Raw genomic sequence first — 16,967 nt, 5'->3', positions numbered from 1 at the left:
TATTTTAAAGGGGGGGGGGTCAAAATACCGTACAAAATCTTTGCTCCTCATTCCCCAGTCATGGAACAGCACAAAAAGAAACAAACTCCCTCAGTATTGCTTTACATAATGTGGATTTCTTAATGGTTATAAAGGTGTCCTTTGTTACTCTATTTCCACTTACAACATATAGAATTGTCATTTGGATAGATGCAGCCGAGTGAAATTGGCAGCCATTTCCAATATCACAAAAATGGGTTTCACCACATGCTGACAGAAAAGCTGCAATTGTCATAGCTGACAGCCTGAATTAGGATCCCAGCTTCCATCCCGAGGCTTCATTGTCCTGATGCACTCGCTCATTGGGCTGTTTGAATGTCTCTTCCCACGTGACTGACTCTCTCTTCTCTTAACAGCAACTGATAAACAGAGGGTATTTCTGTGCTGTGTTAATTAATTTATTTTTTTTAATTCTAATAGGTTTTTGACCTCAATCTTTTCTAATAATTTCTAAGCTGAGAGAAAGATTAAGGGGATGTGGATTATGCTTTTAAACACACAGTTTAGTGGGTCAGCAGGATCAGTATTGTCTTCCATTACCCACCAAGAGGCATATTTGTACTACAGTTTAAATAATGATGTGGTATCCATTGAGATACAAAAAAAAAAAAACAAGAAATATATCTTGTGCTATCACTTATTCTATGCCACTATACACCCATGATAGTATTGGTAGTCTGGAGTGCATTGGAGCAGAAAGGGAGAAAAACTGACTGATCACAGAACCACAATGATCACAATTGTGATTCTGGCAGGATTCATTAAAACCCCATCAATATTTCAAATTTGCTCCCAGACACACTCATACACACGGAGACCCATATACATTAGGGTGCATCAGTTGCCCTCACTTTCATAAAATCTAATGCATTTTTGTTTGGGTGTTCCTTTTCACCAATAAAGACATCCTGTAAAATTTTTTTGACCATATTCAAAAGTCTAATGGTGGCACCATGAGGTTCATTTTTTGCCAAAAACGCTTATTTTATGTTTTCGCGTAAGGTTTGAATCACGATGTTGGACTCCATTTATTGATTTCTTGTGACCCAGAGATCATGTTAAGAACCTTTGCAAGGGATTGAGAAGCATTAATGTGATTCATAATACATTTGTATTGTTTAAAAGTAGTTGAACAATGATTCAATGAACAGCTAAAACTCAAACTGTGCTTGATAATATATTTAGAATATGTACTAAAAATGTGTATCTAAGATATTTGGTATACTCTATAAGGTGCTATAATGTTTCATGAAAAGTGATTGAAATTTTGTCATAAAAGTCATAAAATAGCAGCTTTTTCCATAACTTTGAGCTCCTGGTGCCACCATTAAACTTTTGAATTTTGTCAAAATATTTCACCCAGTGTGTTTTCTTGCCAAAAGGAACATAAAAACAAAAATGCATCATGATCGGAGGAACTTTTCATTTTTAGGAGGCAACTGATGCACCCTAATATACATAGAGTACTGTATGTACCGTATGTAAATGTACAACTGTCACTAAGAGACAGGACTCCAGGACATTCCCTCCATCACCCCATGCCATCTCGTACCATCTGTAATATGTGAACCTCCCTACTGCTTCAATCTGTCCACTGGCCAAGTCTGCAAGAGTGCTCTAACCCCACATTATTATTATTATTATTATTATTATTATTATTATTATTTCATATTTAACTGCATAGTAACATGCTAATACATAAATTTGAGCATAAACAAAATATATAACCATAAAACGCCAACTCCTGTCATTCACTGTACACAAATCATGAATAATAAATGCCACACCACTAAGACCACACTGCTCTTCGTAACCATGTCCTTAAAAGCTGACCCAGAAACAGTTCTCCTACTTTTAGACAAGATCCTGATCAAGTGTATAATACATAACATTGTATAATATACAACATGTTTCTGTCAGAATCAACCTTGCAGCAAGTGCTGTTGAAGTCTTTAAGCGTTTAGAGCCTTTGTGTTTAATTAGGCTGGGTTGGTTTGGGTTTTTTTTCACTTGAGATTTAAACAGAGCTGCTGTTTAAATCTCCTGTTTAAAAAGCAGCATAAAAAGTGAGCTGCTGTATTTGCTGAGCAATTAAACAACACAAGTGGGTCAGGTCTCTAAATTGGCAGAGGTGTGTGTGTGTGTGTGTGTGTGTGTGTGTGTGTGTGTAAGTAAGATTATGCAAATGTGAGGATATATGAGAATGGCTCTCAGGTTCCCCCCCCCCCCAAGTTTTCGAAATAGCAAAATACAATGCTGTGCACATAATAATGCGGGGAAAAAAACGTTGCCTGGCATTCACTCAAACCATGTCACTGTTTTTCTCTTCATCCTTATCCACACTTTCTCCCTTCATTCACTGTTGTGAAGTAAGTGAAGAACACCTTTGCCTCACTGACCTCCAACACTGATCAGCTTTTCTCAAACATCTGTCACCCAGAGGTTGTCTAGAGTGCAGCCAGGCAGCCTGGGAAGCTCAGGAGTGGTTTTGTGATGCGCCTTAGTCCACGCTTCCCCCCTCCCTTATTAACCCCTCTTTACAAGAAAGAGGCAAGAACAAGAGGCCTGCCAGAGGAGCCTGAGAAAACAGAACTCCTTTGTCCATGGCTTCCCTTTTGCCCTTTTCAATATCCTATTGAGGTACATGAACCTTATACTTTTTTCCACTACTGATCATCTGCAATCCTCAAATCGATACCCCAAAAACTACCAACTTAAAACCTACTTTCTGTGGGTGACTTTAAAAAAGCACAACCAACCAACCAACCAACACAGCAACATTCACTTTAAAGTGCATATCACGGCTAAATTCAGGAGCAAGACCAATGTAATTCTCTTATTTTATATTAAACTTTGGTCAAATATCTGTAACATTCTGCATTCTCTGCAATTTTTTTACCTTGCGTAATACCAGAAAAATTCAGTTGAACTCAAGCCATTTGAGGCGAATTGGTCCGCCTCTGAAAAAACTTGGCATTTGGATTTCCCAGGAAGTAAGTGAAGAACACCTTTGCCTCACTGACCTCCAACACTGATCAGCTTTTCTCAAACATCTGTCACCCAGAGGTTGTCTAGAGTGCAGCCAGGCAGCTGCACTCTAGACTCTTCCCGGCATTTGATTTTCGTGACGTCATCTGTGGGACGCCTCCCTCTGAATCCTACGTCAGCGCTGGTTTGTTTATGAGAAAACAACCTGGTGGTTTTCTGCAAATTTCTTCAATGTTATCGCGTAATTATTAAAATGGTTAACAGATGTATCGTAGGAGGGTGTAGCAACACCAATCTTGATGGGATTAGTACTCATCGTTTCCCAAAAGACCGGACAATGAGAGAGAAATGGGAGCGCTTGGTCTACACAGGCTGTGCACTGAAACCGTGCAAAGCTCTCGCAGCCTGCTGGCGCTTCCGCAGATAACGTCACGAATCTGGCTCCAGACTCCCTTGGGATTTTTCCAGACGCGTTTTGTTATTTTATTTTTTTTCTGCTGTAGACAGATGGCCTTGTGCAAAATTACCCTTCTGGATGAGTGTGTAAAGGGACATACTTTTATATAAAAAAACATGAAATTGGTCCAGAATATGCACTTTAAGCACGGATACTGACCTACAGTACACCGACCGTATCCCTATACTTACACTCACCAGCCACTTTATTCAGAACACCCATCTACCTGTTGTTTTATGCCGTTATCTATTCAGCCAATCCGTTGACAGCAGCACAATGCATAAAATCATGCAGATACAAATCAAGAGCTTCAGTTAGTGTTCACTTCAGACATCAGAATGGGAAAAAATTGTGACTTCTGTGACTTTCACTGTGGCATGGGTGATGGTTTGAGCCAGATGGACTGGTTTGAGTATTTCAGAAACTGCTGATCTCCTGGGGTTTTCACACACAACAGTCTGTAGAGTTTACACAGAATGGTGTGGGAAACAAAAAACATCGAGTGAGCAACAGTTCTGTGGGTGGAAACAAACGCCTTGTTTATAAGAGAGGTCAGAGGAAAATGGCCAGATTGTTTTGAGCTGCCAGGAAGGATATAGTAACTCCTAGCAACTCTTTACAACCGTGGTGAGCAGAAAAGCATCTCAGCATACAACAGCAGAAGAACACATTGGATTCCACTCCTGCCAGCCAAGAACAGGAATCTTATGCTGCTTTTCCACTACAAACGCAGCTGAGTCGGGCTGAGCCGTGCCGTGCTGAGTCGAGCTGAGCGGGGCTGTTGGAGTTGCATTTCGACTACAACCGCGCTGAACCGTGCTGGCTGGAAGTGGGTGGACACATTGGGTGGAGTTAGCGAAAGTGGGTGGACGTCAGGTGATGTCGTTAAGCAGCGCAAACAGTGACATCAGTGAGCTTTTAAGCGGTAGTCTCACGACCCGGATAGTAAACAATAAACATGGAGGACATGGAGTCGTTAGTGTTGCTGGTCTTGGTGCTGTGGCTTGTTGTCACCGACAACGCGGACAGATACTGGCAAGAGCGTATAGATGAGGCGAGGCGCATAAGGCTTCAGAAATCCTCGTAATTCGTAATTCTCCTTCTTCCGGGTTTACAGTGTTTACAGATCCCAGTGTGCTCGCGGGGCGTGTGTGGGCATGTGAGGACACTCCTCCTCACTAATCAGTGCACAGGGGAGTGTCTGCTCACGCCCCCAGCCTCACTCGGCTCGCTTTGGCTCGCTTCAGCCCCACTCCAAAACCGTGCGAGTTTTAGGGGCTAAGCAGGGCTGAAGCGAGCTGAGTCGTGCTGGTTTTTGGTAGTCGAAACGCGAGCCATGTCGGGCTGAAGTGAGCTGAAGCGAGCTGAAGTGAGCTGAAAAAGGGTAGTGGAAAAGGGCCATTAGACTCAAGAACAAGTTCTTATTAAAGTGGCTGGTGAGTCTCTGTACTTACATATATTACATTCTATTAGTGAAGGCAGGATGCAAGTTAACTCAGCATTTGCTTTATTAGAGGGATTCATTTATATAAAATGTAAATCAAATAAACTTTACTTGCTTTATCAGTGAATCTGAAATCATAGTCAAAGTCTATAGTGCAGTTTAAACACGGGTACACAGAAACAAACTCGGATAAGGTTTGATTCTAAGCCGCGAATACAAAAATACAAAATAAGGTACTATGGAAACAAGGTTTGGACAATAAATGCAAGGAACAACAACGAGGAACAGAAACAACAGGGCAGAAATAACCAAACTTATGAAGGTGAGACACAGAACAGATGAACAACACGTTCGGGTATCAACCAATGACAGGGAAGGGGCAGAGACAGGACTAGAACAGAAATGAAAGCACTTTGCAGTGTAAATACTGCAAAAGCACAAGACAAGAACTCGTCTTGTCATTCTTGGAACCAAGCAATGTGCTGATGGAGAAATTTGTGACAACTTGTTGGTATCTGGACTGCACTGATTAGCATAGGAGAAATGATGACTACACACAACTGTCTGAGACTTTGAATATTTTAACCTGCAAAGCATAATCTCTGTTCACAGTCTGAAAGATGGATTCACGCGATATGTTTCCTGAATTTCATTTTATGAAATTAGAAGCCATGAACTCGTTTACATGGATGATTTTTGGTGGGTGCACTGCTATAAACCCTGGCTTCAGTAAGAGTTAACCTTACGAGCTGCAACAAGTAGGAAAGAGTGAGAGCTCCATGTGTCTTGTTCACTTAGCACCACATGTCTCACTTCAAGAGAAGAGCTTCCTCTCCAAGACAGGCCTATTAAAAGAACTCTTAGAGAAGAGAACAAGCCTCCATTTGTTCCTGAGCAGCACAAAACTCTTGTGAAAAGTAGCAATGTGGGAATTTATGTCGAGGGACTCCAAAGGATTTGTTTAATAAAACATGAGGCAATAATCACCTGAGAGCTTCATAACTGATCTCAGAGTTTTACTGAGATTAAAACAGTGTTACTAATCAACAAATCAGTTCTTTTATTTCCTCTTCTAGTGTTTTTCTGATCCATTTGTGTTTAGCTGTAGAGGAAGATGTTTGAGTTTGAACTTAGACTTCCTCATTAGATGTCCAGAATGTACATTAGACGGACCGAACTAGTACAAAGACGGGCTACAAAATATATTCTTGGTCTGCCATATATCTGTGATACAAGTTACCAGGAAAGATTAAGAAGAATAAATCTACTTCCCCTTTGTTACTGGCACGACTATCTCGACATGGTGCTATTCCTTAAGATCGGCACTAGGTTGGCCAAACTTGATCCCCAAGTCTTGCCATCGCAACAACAGTACAGCTGGAATCATGTCCAAAAAACCATTCTATCAAAAGTCATTCCTGATAAGAACAACGAGAATTTGGAACATACTACCACAAGAAACTCGCCAACTCAAACTAACACTGTTCTCCTACAACTCCCTCCTTCTGCAGTATTACACCTTATTTTTGCAGCCTACTTACAACCCTGACAATCCATGAACATGTATTGTCAGGGTTGCACAATATGTGTTAAGTGCAATTCTACACGTAGCTTTCTTAGCCCATTAATTTGTTGTTTTTAAATATTTATATTTTGTTGTATGCATGGGTCCGCAGTAATTGGCTTTAGCTGTTGCGGTTTCCCTGCCTTAGTTTTATTATTATTGTAAAATTATTTAAATAATAGCAGGGGCGATTCTAGCATCTGATCTTTGGGGGTGCTTAGCCCCCAGAGCTGACAGACGCACCTGGCTTGAACGACAGTGTTTCCACGTTTATTCCGCATTTAGACTAGACTTAAGTAGACAAGACGACTAGACTAGACAAGACTAGACTTATGCAATGTTTTAACAGAAGCTGACCCAATAAACTATGATATCTACACATTTACAACCACTGACACAAATATTTACATTATATTTTTAACTAAACAAGACCTACTGCATTTGTAATGTTGAAGCTATTCATTTTGAACAGTGGTAATTGTTAATTAATGTGTTATTGTGTATTGTGTAATAATAGTGTGTATTATTATGATTTTACATTAGTTTACATTAGTAAATGCTATGTTACATTAAATAAAATTGACTAACACACGGTGGTCTAGCACCGTAGCACTTGTACAGCTCTGCACAAAAGTATCTTGATATGGATGATAAATGTCGTTTTTATCATTCTGTTCATAGACCAGGGAACATCAATATTGCATTATGCATATTATTGTGTTGTGTTTAACAATTGTAACTCCAGTCCGTACCTTCACATCTCGCTATGCCAGTAATACTCAGGTGCTACTTCGAGTTCCTCATCGGTGTGGAATCCAGTTAAAAAAAACACCATGTCGTAGCAAGCACTCGCGCGGACAGGCAACCCAATCAGAGGGGACGCAAGGAGGAGAGGTATTTTACTGGTCATAGAACTATCACGTAACAGGTGAATTCAAGAACACACACACGCCCGCACACACACGCCCGCACACACATTCATTGCGCAGTGCGCAAGGGCACTTATTTCTGAAAATTACGTCCAAAAGCAGTGTTTTTGAGGGTGCTGAGCTAGGGGGTGCTGAGCTCGTTTTTGGGGGTGCTTGAGCACCCCCAAAAATAGGCTAAACACGCCCCTGAATAATAGCATCTCATCTCATCTCATTATCTCTAGCCGCTTTATCCTGTTCTACAGGGTCGCAGGCAAGCTGGAGCCTATCCCAGCTGACTACGGGCGAAAGGTGGGGTACACCCTGGACAAGCCGCCAGGTCATCACAGGGCTGACACATAGACACAGACAACCATTCACACTCACATTCACACCTACGCTCAATTTAGAGTCACCAGTTAACCTAACCTGCATGTCTTTGGACTGCGGGGGAAACCGGAGCACCCGGAGGAAACCCACGCGGACACGGGGAGAACATGCAAACTCCACACAGAAAGGCCCTCGCCGGCCACGGGGCTCGAACCCAGACCTTCTTGCTGTGAGGCGACAGTGCTAACCACTACACCACCGTGCCGCCCCTAAATAATAGCATAATAATAAATAAATGTGTCTGTCTGTCTGCATAGGTTTTCTCCAATCTTCCAAAAAATATACCAGTAGGTGTACTGGCTATGCTAAAAGTCCCCGAGTGAGTGTGTGTGAATGTGTGTGTATGCATGGTACCCTGCAATGAATTGCATCCGATCCAGGGGTTATTTCTACCTCTTACCCAGTGTCCCTGTATCCACTGTGATCCTGTCCCTGAACTCTTGCTGTTTTTGTCTCTGTCATTATTGTAACGCCAGGCATTTGGAGAATACTCTCTCTGCTTTGTTCATCAGTGCTGAAGTTGGCCAAATTGATTAGTCTCGATTCATGTCCTCAAAATACAAACAACAACTTGTGTGTGTGTGTTGCTGTTGTTGTTGTTTTAATCTATTAAACAAGGCCATGAAAAGTCTCTTGACAGCATTATAACAAATTCTGCTTCAATGAGTCAATATGACAAAGGCTGCTCAAAAGTAATATGATGCAATTTGTTTAATTCCTCAGAGAACTTCATTATGATATCACTCAAGCCAACAGTCTACATGTGCTTGTATGAGCCGCATTGTTCTCTTTTGAAGAGCAGACACTCTCCAGCCGGTGACTGGCAGACGGCACAAGGCCCTGATGATTCGCTCTGCTTGACGCAGAATAGCCAGCATGCCTCACCAACCCACAGAGTGGAATAAGTGACATTCAGATCCAGCTAGCACAGTGGCTCTTCCTCCTACACCATGGTTCTTTCCCATGGGCTCCGAGCCATTTTCAGGGTGGATCTGCAAGATCTCTCACCCTTCAGACAGTGCTTCCTTTGCCATTGGCATCTCTGACTGATAAAGTGCACATGATTAATGCATTCCTAACTAAACTTACACACATGCGTGCGCGCGCGCGCGCACGCACGCACACACACACACACACACACACACACACACACACACACACACACACACACACAGCAAAGTGTCTAAGTCCATCTCTATCCATTTGCTTATTTAGTCCATCTGCCAGGCTGGTGATGGGCAGTGACTAGTGAAGGCCTTTAAGGATATAAACACTCTAAATTTCAACTTCAAAAATTCTACAACTAAGAGTGAACTCAACTGACAGTCACAATTTTCTCGAATGAAACATTTCTTACTTCTCCATCTAAGAAAGCCTGATGTCTTCCCTTAAGTTTGTGGCAGCTGACGTTAATAGAGGTTACAGTTGTCTAAAACATTGAAAAAGCAACTGATGAAAAAGCCCTGTGTCTTTGCTGAAAGCCTGTAGACAATAGCATGTTGCTCGTCATTTACACTGTATTAATTGGGCGATTTGACCCAGTCATGGAATGCAGTGTGGTGAGTGTGTGGGGTGTGTTTGGGTGGGCAGAGTGTGTGTCAGGGGTCCCTCCGTGAATGAAGAACTGGCTCAAGTGACAAATAGGGGGAGGGTGGGATTGAGGCAGTGATTGTTTGGCTGAAGAATTATCGTCTGAGAAAAATATCAAGGCTTTGATGGGAACCACTTAGCGTAGAAAAAGGCAACGGAGCATGAGATATTTATGACACTTGTGGTTATTGTTTAATTGTGTGTGTATATATGGACACAGATTCTAATGAAACAATTTTCTGTATTTTTACTAAATAAGACAATTCATGTCTTAAAGTAATGATGGATGTCTTTTTCTTTACTTAGCTGAGCGGTTCTTGACATAATATGGATTACTACAGTTGTGGAATAGGGCTATTTACTGTATTGTTATTATTTACTGTTTGATCTCAAACTCATTAAGAAGGCAAGAAATTGCACTAAATAACTTTTCATGAGGCACACCTTTTAATTGAAAAGCGTTCCAGGTGACTCCCTCATGAATGCTGGTTAAGATAAGAAGAAGAAACCTTGATTTGTCACATGCACACTTCAAGCACAGTGAAATTCATCCTCTGCATTTAACCCATCTGAAGCAGTGAACACACGCGCACACACACACACACACACACACACACACACACACACACACACACACACACACACACACCCAAAGCAGTGGGCAGCCACACACAGCGCCCGGGGAGCAGTCAGGGGTCAGGTACCTTGCTCAAGGGCACTTCAGCCCAAGGCCGCCCCACGTCAACCTAACTGCATGTCTTTGGACTGTGGGGGAAACCGGAGCACCCAGAGGAAACCCACACAGACACGGGGAGAACATGCAAACTCTACACAGAAAGGCCCTCGCCGGCCGCTGGGTTAGAACCCGGAACCTTCTCGCTGTGAGGTGACCATGCTAACCACTACACCACCGTGCCGCCCATTAATGCCAATAGTGTGCAAAGCGGCATCAAAGTGAACACTGGCTACTTTGAAGAATTGAAAATATGAAACATATTTTGTTTGTTTAACACTTTTTTGTTTACCACATAATTCCATATATGTTCCATGTTATTTCATAGTTTTGATGTCTTCAGTGTTGTTCTACAATGTAGAAAATACAGAAAAACGAGTTAGGGTGTACAAACCTTTGCCTGGTACTGTATATGTAAGGAATAAAACATGACAGGGCATGCTGTTATAGGAAAATAATCGATGACAGGGTGGCATGATACTGCCACACTTTCTGAAGTGGATTATTTTCCTATAACAGCACACCTGAAAGTGTTTTATTCCTCCTATACCACAGCAATTTGTCAATGTTTTGATTCATTAATGAATGACACTTCATACCTTGTATACCATTGTAATTAGAATTAATGTTGTGGGATGTCTAGTTAGTTCCTGATATCACCTATGTTGTAGCAGCTATATACCGTTGTTTGCTCACCAGGCTCTCTTTTTCCATCTCTTTTGAAGTTAATAAGACAAAAATGCAGCTTGTCGTGTTACCGAGAAACTGAAAAGCACAAAGTCCTCTGTCCTGAAAACTCTCCCATGGTGGAAAACTTGCAGACCATTACAACACCCTGACACCTGAGACTCAGTCCATAAATCTTAAATGAACGTATCCTTACAGAAAGCTTCAACATATCAACAATTGTGTCTTTTCTTTGTTAAATGGCAAGTAGATTTTTAATCTGTTTATTATTCGGCGTAGATTACATTGACTGTCTATCTGTGAATGAGTTGTGTCTATAGAATCAATAACATATAAATAACATTCACATAAACCTTGAATTACAGCCTCCACTGTTATCAGAGCTGCTGTTATAGAAAAATAACCAACACCTTCTGACTAATCAGATTCAAGAATTCAATAGCTATGGTATAAAATGGCATTAATGCATATATATTTTATGTTTAGAGCTGGTATTGTGTAGGATACATGCATGTAGTCTGTACTTTTTTGACCTTTCTGTTTGCACTCCATCTCTCTGGTCTAAAGGCACTTTTATATACTGGAAGTTTTTTTTTTTTTAACTTTTATATGTTGTGGGTCTGCACTTTTTGATGGTAATTTTAATAAAAATAAAAAAGAACTTAATTCTCATGTGCATACTGATCATATGGATTATATTATATTGATGTTTGATGTTTGTGTCCACAGATTTTGCTGGACTGGGGGTAAAATGATGTGGGTCAAGCAGTTTTTCAAGATCTAGGGACACACATGCAGTAGCACTCAGATATTAAACCCAATCAAGTCCTAACTAATAAGTCAAAATAAATCGTGAGCTGTTGTGTAGTTTAATACTTCCATCCATCCATTATCTGTAGCCGTTTATCCTGTCCTACAGGGTCACAGGCAAGCTGGAGCCTATCCCAGATGATGATGGGCAAGAGGTGAGGTACACCCTGGACAAGTCACCAAATCATTGCAGGGCTGCCACACAGAGACAAACAACCATTCACAATTATGGTCATTTTAGAGCTACCAATTAGCCTAACCTGCATGTCTTTGGGGGAAACCGGAGCACCTGATGGAAACATGCAAACTCCACACAGAAAGGCCCATAGGCCACTGGGTTTGAACAAGGAACCTTCTTTCTGTGAGGTGACGGTGCTAACCACTACACCACCGTGCCACACCATGAATTCATATATTTAAAAACAAACAAAAAATCCCCCCCACCACCGTCCATCCATCCATCCATTATCTGTAGCCGCTTAGCCTGTTCTACAGGGTCACAGGCAAGATGGAGCCTATCCCAGCTGATGATGGGTGAGAGGCGGGGTACACCCTGGACAAGTCGCCAGGTTATCGCAGGGCTGACACACAGACACTGACAACCATTCACACCTACGGTCAATTTAGAGCCACCAATTAGCCTAACCTGCATGTCTTTGGACTGTGGGGGAAACCGGAGCACCCGGAGGAAACCCACGCAGACACGGGGAGAACATGCAAATTCTGCACAGAAAGGCCCTCATCGGCTGCTGGGCTCGAACCCAGGACCTTCTTGCTGTGAGGCAACAGTGCTAACCACTACACCACCGTGCCGCCCCTAGTTTCACTCAAAGGTGTTATTTGTGTTTGTTTGTGAGTAGGTCTCTAATGGTTAGGTGGGTTTGACATTTGAATGAGTCCCACCTATCTTAACAAAGCTCCACCGCCAGGCTCTATAGTATAATCAGAGATGTTCTTAAAGGGGGAAATTGCAATCTTTGGGTGAAACTGCGTAACGGCTGTGAGGTCTTTGTCGGTATACCAGAGGCTGTACTGTCTGAATATGAGAGAAGTGGCTCAGTACTGTGAACAAACTCCTATTTCATGAAAATAATTGGTTTTATAACAATTAGAATACCACTGTGATGATCTTTAACATCTTATCGATATACTATCAAACTTATGCCACCACTTGCTCAGATCTAAAATAAAAGAATGATCGTTTTGTGAGAAGTGACAACGGAAGGTGTTGCGACAGATGGAACCCATTTACGGCAGACCTACGCTGTCATGTAGCCAAGAGTTGTAGCGTAATAAACATAAACATTCACATAATACAACAAAGTGTCAGTTTGTCAATTCAATTCTGACATCAACTCACATATAAGCAAGATTGCTACAAAGAAATCTCTTCTGCTGTACCACAAGAATAATTGTCGTAAACTTTAGGAGAATGTTGGGTCACATTGAAGAACTGATACCCTTGGCTCACAGTGATGCACGTGACCCAGGCTAAAGCTAGTTTGCTGTTACCTTTTCATCAATGGGTAAGAAAGAAAGAAAGCACAACATTATTCATCACACACTGATGAAATTCCTCTCTGCATTTAACCCATCTGCAGCAGTGAACACACACGTGAGCAATGAGCACACACACATACCCAGAGCAGTGGGCAGCCATGCTAACAGCGCCCGGGGAGCAGTTGGGAGTTAGGTGTCTCGCTCAAGGGCACCTCAGCCCAAGGCCGTCCCATATTAACCTCATCGCATGTCTTTGGACTGTGGGGGAAACCGGAGCACCCGGAGGAAACCCACACAGACACGGGGAGAACATGCAAACTCCACACAGAAAGGCCCTCGCCGGCCACTGGGCTCGAACCCAGAACCTTCTTGCTGTGAGGTGACCATGCTAACCACTTACACCACCGTGCCGATTACTACCTCCCCCTTTAACTCTTTACCCCTTAATGACAACATATGACGACCCCGTGTATATCCCATAATGACAACATATGACGCCGGCGTGTATGCACCATAATGACAACATTTGACGCCTCTGAATTTGCCTCTACAGACGTAGAGTGAAACAAGCTTTCTGACTGAAAGTTGCAGGAATCATTTATTGTACACCATTTGACATGAATTCTTCATGTAAAATGTGAAGATTGGTTTTCACACAGGTATTACTCACCTTTCAGACACTACCTGTGAGTTGTTGAATGTTGAAACATAACTTTGAGTGATTTTTGTATTCCATGTCATGCCCTCTTTTCAAAAATGTATGATGTGTCATGATTGTTTCAACACCATAATGAAGGAGAAAACTGATATGAACAAAACCTTGTCTTTAGACTTTTTTTCTTGTAAATATGTTCTCAGGGTAAACAGTATATACATATACAAGGGTGGCTGTAGCAACTGCTTTAAGGGGTAAAGAGTTAAGAACATCTCTGGTGTGTATTATAATATAATTATACTACAGTATAAAATGATTGACAGGAGCTCATCCAAACACAAAGAAGCATTCCGGCCCAGAAGTCAGTTTTCCAAGCAGGTTTTCTCAGTGACTTAATTCACTTCTGCTGAGGCCTCAGCTTCATCCTTTGGGGATTTTTTTTTCTTTTTTTTAATTCCTCCAGGTTATTTGTTGTATGATATGCAAGTAATAAAAAAAATGTAAAAAAAAATCAGAGACCGAGCTATTGCACCTTTAAATCGGAATACATAACATAAACACTGCACTGAGGCTGGTTACTGTGGGACATTGGAAAGGCCATCAGAATAAAGAGCTGAGGCGCGCGCGCTACACGTCCGCATGCACCTGTGTTCTGCGTTCAACACACACACACACACTCACATACATGTGTGTATATAATATATATGCATACATACATACACACACACACAGTGGTGCTTGAAAGTTTGTGAACCCTTTAGAATTTTCTATATTTCTGCATAAATATGACCTAAAACATCATCAGATTTTCACACAAGTCCTAAAAGTAGATAAAGAGAACCCAGTTAAACAAATGAGACAAAAATATTATACTTGGTCATTTATTTATTGAGGAAAATGATCCAATATTACATATCTGTGAGTGGCAAAAGTATGTGAACCTTTGCTTTCAGTATCTGGTGAGAGCCCCTTGTGCAGCAATAACTGCAACTAAACGTTACCGGTAACTGTTGATCAGTCCTGCACACCGGCTTGGAGGAATTTTAGCCCATTCCTCCGTACAGAGCAGCTTCCACTCTGGGATGTTGGTGGGTTTCTTCACATGAACTGCTCGCTTTAGGTCCTTCCACAACATTTCGATTAGATTAAGGTCAGGACTTTGACTTGGCCATTCCAAAACATTCACTTTATTCTTCTTTAACCATTCTTTGGTAGAATGACTTGTGTGCTTAGCGTCATTGTCTTGCTGCATGATCCACCTTCTCTTGAGATTCAGTTCATGGACAGATGTCCTGACATTTTCCTTTAGAATTCGCTGCTATAATTCAGAATTCATTGTTCCATCAATGATGGCAAGCCGTCCTGGCCCAGATGCAGCAAAACAGGCCCAAACCATGATACTACCACCACCATGTTTCACAGATAGGATAAGGTTCTTATGCTGGAATGCAGTGTCTTCCTTTCTCCAAACATAACACTTCTCATTTAAACCAAAAAGTTCTATTTTGGTCTCATCCGTCCACAAAACATTTTTCCAATAGCCTTCTGGCTTGTCCACGTGATCTTTAGCAAACTGCAGACGAGCAGCAATGTTCTTTTTGGAGAGCAGTGGCTTTCTCCTTGCAACCCTGCCATGCACACCATTGTTGTTCAGTGTTCTCCTGATGGTGGACTCATGAACATTAACATTAGCCAATGTGAGAGAGGCCTTCAGTTGCATAGAAGTTACCCTGGGGTCCTTTGTGACCTCACCGATTTTATACCCGCCTTGCTCTTGGAGTGATCTTTGTTGGTCGACCACTCCTGGGGAGGGTAACAATGGTCTTGAATTTCCTCCATTTGTACACAATCTGTCTGACTGTGGATTGGTGGAGTCCAAACTCTTTAGAGATGGTTTTGTAACCTTTTCCAGCCTGATGAGCATCAACAACGCTTTTTCTGAGGTCCTCAGAAATCTCCTTTGTTCGTGCCGTGATACACTTCCACAAACATGTGTTGTGAAGATCAGACTTTGATAGATCCCTGTTCTTTAAATAAAACAGGGTGCCCACTCTCACCTGATTGTCACCCCATTGATTGAAAACACCTGACTCGAATTTCACCTTCAAATTAATTTCTAATCCTAGAGGTTCACATACTTTTGCCACTCACAGATATGTAATATTGGATCATTTTCCTCAAGAAATAAATGACCAAGTATAATATTTTTTGTCTCATTTGTTTAACTGGGTTCTCTTTATCTAATTTGTGTGAAAATCTGATGATGTTTTAGGTCATATTTATGCAGAAATGTAGAAAATTCTAAAGGGTTCACAAACTTTCAAGCACCACTGTATATACACACACATGAACCACAATCTGTGCCATATAACCATCCTTCCGTTATTTCAGTCCGCATATTATTGCTAGAATTGACCTGATCCACACCTAATCACAGGCTGTTCCTGATGACAGGTCGGGCTGACAGCCACAAAGCCGATGAGTATGGATGGGGAAAAAAAAAAAAAAGCCTTCATAGCTGTGTATTTGTGTTGCCACCTGCTCTCTCATCACCGCAACACAGCCTCCTGCCTGCGCACGCTCAGCATCACAACAATAATCAGCAGCATTATTATTATTATAAATGTTGTTATTATTATTATAGCCTAATAATAAGAGCAAACACGCTGCGTACCTGAAAACAGGCTCGTTGTCCTTTCCTCCTGCTCTGCTCTGCTCTGGTCTGTCCCTGCTGTAACTGAGCTGGATGTCTGATTCCGCTTCTTCTGGCGCTCCGTTAACGATTCGGCGTTTCTCCGCACATGCGCAGTTCACCGCCCGACTGCAGCGATGTTGATCAGACCGCAGACCCAGATGGGATGGGAGTCGGCTGCCTTTCTAGGATGGTTCTGCATATTAAAAGGATTCCACACACTCACACTGACCAATTCTCTCTCTCAGACACACACACACACACACACACATCTCCTCCCTAGGTGATGTAGGTCCTCTGATGTTTTGTCATGTACCCTATGATTTCTTAATACAAATACAATTATGTAAGATGTAGTTCAGACAGGGGCGGCACGGTGGTGTAGTGGTTAGCGCTAACGCCTCACAGCAAGAAGGTCCGGGTTCGAGCCCTGTGGCCGGCGAGGGCCTTTCTGTGCGGAGTTTGCATGTTCTCCGTGTGGGTTTCCTCCAGGTGCTCCGGTTTCCCCCA

General features: G+C 42.0%; 1 protein-coding gene across 5 annotated transcripts in view; it reads right to left on the bottom strand.

Annotated features, from left to right (window-relative positions):
- nrcama (neuronal cell adhesion molecule a) overlaps positions 1 to 16,525 on the bottom strand; it is a 183,802-nt gene extending 167,277 nt beyond the window's left edge. For all 5 annotated transcript variants that reach the window (XM_060914624.1, XM_060914618.1, XM_060914623.1 and 2 more), the window contains exon 1: positions 16,440 to 16,525. The gene's annotated coding sequence lies outside the window, so the exon portion shown is untranslated. The remainder of the gene's footprint in view (positions 1 to 16,439) is intronic.
- Positions 16,526 to 16,967: the final 442 nt, after the last annotated feature.

The sequence above is a fragment of the Neoarius graeffei genome, chromosome 2, assembly GCF_027579695.1.
Source record: "Neoarius graeffei isolate fNeoGra1 chromosome 2, fNeoGra1.pri, whole genome shotgun sequence".
Taxonomy (NCBI): Eukaryota; Metazoa; Chordata; class Actinopteri; order Siluriformes; family Ariidae; genus Neoarius; species Neoarius graeffei.
Note: the sequence above shows the minus strand (reverse complement) of the source record. Positions and strands in the feature narration are given on the sequence as shown.